At 41.2% G+C, this 6,112-nt stretch overlaps 1 long non-coding RNA gene across 1 annotated transcript; it reads left to right on the plus strand.

Annotated features, from left to right (window-relative positions):
* The first annotated feature begins 6 nt into the window (after nt 1-6).
* On the plus strand, nt 7-5,501 carry LOC130266984 (uncharacterized). Its single transcript, XR_008843032.1, has 3 exons — nt 7-4,526; nt 5,217-5,282; nt 5,414-5,501. It is a non-coding gene; the product is annotated as an uncharacterized LOC130266984 (long non-coding RNA).
* The last annotated feature ends 611 nt before the right edge of the window (nt 5,502-6,112 follow it).

The raw sequence follows: 6,112 nt of genomic DNA on the forward strand, positions 1-6,112 counted from the left end.
TTTATTCCCAAGATTCCCTTTCTTTTTTCCCCTAAGATTCCTGGAAATTTATGGTTCCCAGAATTTTTTATTCCCAAAATTCCCATTTTTGGTTCCTGGAAATTCTGTGCTTCCCAGAATTTTTTATTCCCAAAATTCCCATTTTTGTTTCCTGGAAATTCTGTGGTATCCCAGAATTTCTTATTCCCAAAATTCCCTTTTTTTCCCCCCTGAGATTCCTGGAAAATCTGTGGTTCCCAGAATTTTTTATTCCCAAAATTCCCATTTTTCATTTCTGGAATTTCTGTGGTTCCCAGAATTTTTTATTCCTAAAATTCCCAGTTTTGTTTCCTGGAAATTTATGGTTCCCAGAATTTCTTATTCCCAAAATTCCCTTTTTTTTCCCCTGAGATTCCTGGAAAATCTGTGATTCCCAAAATTTTTTATTCCCAAAATTCCCATTTTTGTTTCCTGGAAATTCTGTGGTATCCCAAAATTTTTTACTCCCAAAATTCACTTTTATCCCCTTGAAATTCCTGAGTTCTCTTCCCTGTGATTTCCCAGAATTTCCTATTCCAAATTTTTTTTTTCCCTGGGATTCCTGAGTTCTAATTCCTGTGATTTCCCAGAATTTCTTATTCCCTAAATTCCATTTTTTTCCCCTTGGAATTCCTGGAAATTCTGTGGTTCCCAAAATTTTTTATTCCCAAAATTCCCTTTTTTCCCTGGGATTTTTTCTTGAGCTCTCCCAGAACTCATTCCCAAAAATCCACTTTTTTTGGGATTTATTCCCTTCCCAAAAATTCCTTTTTTTCTGGGATTCCTTGAATCTACTTACAAAATTCCAGGATAACTTTTTTTCCCCCAAAATTCCACTTTTTTTAGGATTATTGGAATCTTCTCCCTGTGATATCCCAAAATTCCCCATTCCCAAAATTCCACTTTTTCTTCAATCCCCTCCCTTCCCAAAAATCCCTTTTTCCCAGAATTCCCCAAACCCCTTCCTTATAAAATTCCAGGAATATTTTTTTATTTCTCTTCACAATATTCCCAGGAATTTTTTGGAATGTGAGGCATTTCCCATTTTTTCCTGAAAAAATAAAAAATAAAAAATTCCCAACTCCCTTCCCTTGCTCCAATCATGGCTGGAGCCAATTCTTGGGAATTTGGATCCTGGGATTTTTTTGGGATTTGTGGATTTTTTTTATTTTATTTTCCCCTCACCAACCTCTGGAAAAATCAGAATTTTCCATTTTTCAATCCCAATTTTTTTTCCCTTGGGAATCACCGGAATTTTCCATTTTTCAATCCCAAAGTTTTATTTTTTTTTTCCTTGGGAATCATCGGGAAAATCGTCGAGGGATCCTTTGGAATTCTGAAGGAAACAACTTCAACTTGGATTTGGGAAAATCCTGGATTTGAGAATTTTTTTTTTTAGGATGGAATTTTAGGATGGAATTCCAGGAATCTACGCTGGAAATTTGGGAATTCAAGACGGAAAAAAAAAAAAAAAAATCCAGGATGGAATTTAACAATTCCCAGGAATTCAAAGCTGAACCAACTCTCCCCAAACCCTCAGGATTGGAGACAATTCCCAGCTGCTTTTCCAGGACAATCCAGAAATTTGGGATTCATGGAAAACTTTGGGAAAAGCCAAGAAAGGAACGAGACGATCCCAAAAACCCCACGGAGGAAAAATCCCGGAATTCGGAGCCGTTTGCTGGGAAATCCACGGGGATTTTTCCAGGAAATTCCTAAAAAAAACCCCAAAATTCCCAACTCTTGACTCTTGGAGGATTCCTTCCCATTTTTCCCAGAAAAATCTCGGGAATTCCGAGCTGGGAACGGCCAAAATTCCGTCGGAAGCGGAACCGGGGGAGGAGCAGCTGCCGTCGGAATTCCCGGAATTTGGGACTGGAATTCAATCCAGAACTTTGGCTCTGCCTCCATTTTTCCCAAATTTTTTTTTTTTTTTGCTTGTTTGTTTAATTTTTTTTTTTTATGGAAGCAACTTTGGAATTCCTGGAATAATGGGGGTGAGGGAGGGGGGTGGGGAAAAACGGAATTCCCGGGATTTTTTTTGTTGTTGTTATTTTTCCTAATTTTTTTTTTTCTTTTTGTTGGTTTTTTTTTTTTTTTTTTTTTTTTTTTATGGGATGGGATTTCCAGCTGGAAAAACTCTGGGATGAGCCGGATTTGAGGAATCCTTGGGAGGAAATTCTGGGATTCCAGGAGAGGAGGGCGGATCCCGGAATTCCGGAGGCTCGGGAATGTTGTTCCATTAAAGTGTTGGCACTTCCTGGTGCAATTCCCAAATTTTCTTCCCCTTGGGGAAAAAAAAAAAAAAAAATGGGGTGGAAGAGGGGATGGGAAAGTTGGGAATGAGGAAAAAAAAATGGGAATGGGGAATTCCAGAGGGGAAATTTGGGATTGGGCAGAGCTGGGGCAGGAATGGGAGGGGGTGGGGTTGTCAGAGTGTCCCTGGATTTGGGATCCCTGGATTTGGGATTTCTGGATTTGGGATCCCTGGATTTATTTGGGATCCCTGGATTTGGGATCCCTGGATTTGGGATTTCTGGATTGATTTGGGATCCCTGGATTTGGGATCCCTGGATTTATTTGGGATCCTTGGATTTGGGATTCCTGGATTGATTTGGGATCCTTGGATTTGGGATCCCTGGATTTGGGATTTCTGGATTCATTTGGGATCCTTGGATTTGGGATTGTCATCCATGGGTTTATTTGGGATCCCTGGATTTATTTGGGATTTCTGGATTTGGGATCCCTGGATTTATTTGGGATCCCTGGATTTATTTGGGTTCCCTGGATTTATTTGGGATCCCTGGATTTGGGATCCCTGGATTTGGGATCCCTGGATTTATTTGGGATCCCTGGATTTATTTGGGATTTCTGGATTTGGGATCCCTGGATTTATTTTGGATCCCTGGATTTGGGATTCCTGGATTTATTTGGGATTTCTGGATTTGGGATTCCTGGATTTATTTGGGATTTCTGGATTTGGGATCCCTGGATTGATTTGGGATTTCTGGATTTGGGATCCCTGGATTGATTTGGGATCCTTGGATTTATTTGGGATTCCTGGAGTGATTTGGGATCTTGGGTTTGGAATTCTCCTCCCATCCCTGGATTGATTTGGAATTCCTGGATTTGGAATCCCTGGATTTGGGATTCCTGGATTTGGAATTCCTGGGTTGATTTGAGATCTCTGGATGGATTTGGGATCCCTGGATTTGGGATCCCTGGATTTGGGATCCCTGGATTGATTTGGGATCCTTGGATTTGGGATTGTCATCCATGGGTTTATTTGGAATCCCTGAATTTATTTGGGATTCTCCTCCCATCCCTGGATTTATTTGGGATTCCTGGATTTGGAATCCCTGGATTTGGATACTTGGATTTGGGATTCCTGGATTTGGGATTGTCATCCATGGATTTATTTGGGATCCTTGGATTTGGGTTCCTTGGATTTTGGGATTCCTAGATTTGGGATTCCTGGATTTGGGATTCCTGGATTTGGAATTCCTGGGTTGATTTGGGATCTCTGGATGGATTTGGGATCCTTGGATTTGGGATTGTCTTCCATGGGTTTATTTGGGATCCCTGAATTTATTTGGGATTCTCCTCCCATCCCTGGATTTATTTTGGATCCCTGGATTTGGGATTCCTGGATTTGGAATTCCTGGAGTGATTTGGGATCTTGGGTTTGGAATTCTCCTCCCATCCCTGGGTTGATTTGGGATCATTGGATTTGGGATTTGTGGATTTGGGATTTGTGGATTTGGGATTCCCATCCATGGATTTCTTTGGGATTCCTGGATTCCATCCTGATCCCATCCCTGGATTTGGGATTCCCACACTGTGGCCTTGAATTTCCACCCAAAATCTTGAATTGCAGCACTGGAAAATTCTGGAATTCCCCCAAATCCTGCAAAAATCCCAAATTTCCATCAGAATTTTTTTTCCCTGACAATTCCACATTTTTTATAAATAACAATTCGATGGAATTTCCATGATTTAATCAGATTTTTCCATCTTTTCCTGGAATGTTTGAATCCCATTTTCCAGATTTTGGGAATTCTCCAGATCCCGGTGCCTAATTAGAATATTCCAATATGCAAATGAGATGCAAATGAGCTGTCGAAATAAATTTCTTTTTTATTGCGGATTTTTACAAAAATAAATTAAAAACAAATAAATTAAATCCCTCCCCTCCCCCCTCCCCCTTTTCCTTCCTTTCCTGGAATTCCCACAGAATTCCCATTCCAAGGGAAAAAAAAAAAATCAAAGGAAAAACCATTCCCAAGTTTTTCCCTCCTCCAAAATTCCAGGGATTTTTTTATTGTTGGGATTTTTTTTTTTTTAATTCCCCAAATTTGGGGCTTTTCCCTTTGGGAATTCTGGGAATTTTCTGCTCTGGAGGGAAATGGGATCGAAGCCATTGCAGGATTTTTTTTTATTTTTTTTTTTGGGATGGGGAAAGTGGGAAAATCCTGTGGGATGAAGGAGGGAATTCCCAATTTTCCCAGGTTCCTTTTCCCGAAATTCCCAATTTTCCCAGGTTCCTTTTCCCAGAATTCCCAATTTTCCCAGGTTCCTTTTCCCAGAATTCCCAATTTTTTCCAGGGCTCCTTTTCCCAGAATTCCCAATTTTTTCAGGGCTCCTTTTCCCGGAATTCCCAATTTTCCCAGTTTTTTTTTCCTGGAATTCCCAACTTTCCGAGGGCTCCTTTACCCAGAATTCCCAATTTTCCCAGGGCTCCTTTTCCCGGAATTCCCAATTTTTTCAGGGCTCCTTTTCCCAGAATTCCCAATTTTTCCCAGGGCTCCTTTACCCAGAATTCCCAATTTTCCCAGGTTCCTTTCCCCAGAATTCCCAATTTTCCCATTTTTTTCCCCTGGAATTCCCAACTTTTCCAGGGCTCTTTTTCCCAAAATTCCCAATTTTCCCAGTTTTTTCTTCCTTGGAATTCCCAATTTTCCCAGGGCTCCCTTTTCCCAAAATTCCCAATTTTCCCAGGGCTCCTTTTCCCAGAATTCCCAATTTTCCCATTTTTTTTTCCCCCGGAATTCCCAACTTTTCCAGGGCTCTTTTTCCTGGAATTCCCAATTTCCCCAGTTTTTTTTCCCGTGGAATTCCCAATTTTCCCAGGGCTCCTTTTCCCAAAATTCCCAATTTTCCCAGGTTCCTTTTCCCAGAATTCCCAATTTTTTTCCAGGGCTTCTTTTCCCAAAATTCCCAATTTTCCCAGGGCTCCTTTACCCAGAATTCCCAATTTTCCCAGGTTCCTTTTCCCAGAATTCCCAATTTTCCCATTTTTTTTCCCCTGGAATTCCCAACTTTTCCAGGGCTCTTTTTCCCAAAGATTCCCAATTTTCCCAGTTTTTTTTTCCCTGGAATTCCCAATTTTCCCAGGGCTCCTTTTCCCAAAATTCCCAATTTTTTCCAGGGCTCCTTTTCCCAGAATTCCCAATTTTTTCAGGGCTCCTTTTCCCAAAATTCCCAACTTGATTCCAAGTTTCCTTTTCCTGGAATTCCCAATTTTTTCCCAGGCTCCTTTTCCTGGAATTTCCAGGATCTCTCTGGGAAGTTCCAGGCCAGGGAAGTCTGGGGGGGGGTTTGGGATCCTCCTGGATCCAAATTCCCAAATCTCCAATCCCAAATTCCCAAATCCCCAATCCTAAATCTCCATCCTTCCATCCCAAAATTTATCCCCATCCCAAAATCTGTCCCCCATTCCCAAATTTCTCCCCACATCCCAAATCTCCATCCCAAATTCCCAGATTTCCCTTCCCAAATCTCAATTCCGAAATCCCAATTCCCAAATTTCTCCCCACATCCCCAAATCCCAAATCTCCAGTTCCTCAATCCCAAATCTCAGTTCCCAAATCCCAATTCCCCAAATTTGTCCCCACATTCCCAAATTCCCAATCCTAAATTCCCAATCCCAAATTTCCCTTCCCAAATCCCAATTCCCAAATTTCTCCCCATGTTCCCAAATCCCAAATTTCTCCCAAATCCCAGATCTCCATTCCCAAATCCCAAATTTCCCTTCCCAAATCCCAAATTTCCCTTCCCAAATCTCCATCCCCAAATCCCAAATTTCCCTTCCCA

This window comes from Oenanthe melanoleuca, unplaced genomic scaffold (genome assembly GCF_029582105.1).
Source record: "Oenanthe melanoleuca isolate GR-GAL-2019-014 unplaced genomic scaffold, OMel1.0 S430, whole genome shotgun sequence".
Classification (NCBI taxonomy): Eukaryota; Metazoa; Chordata; class Aves; order Passeriformes; family Muscicapidae; genus Oenanthe; species Oenanthe melanoleuca.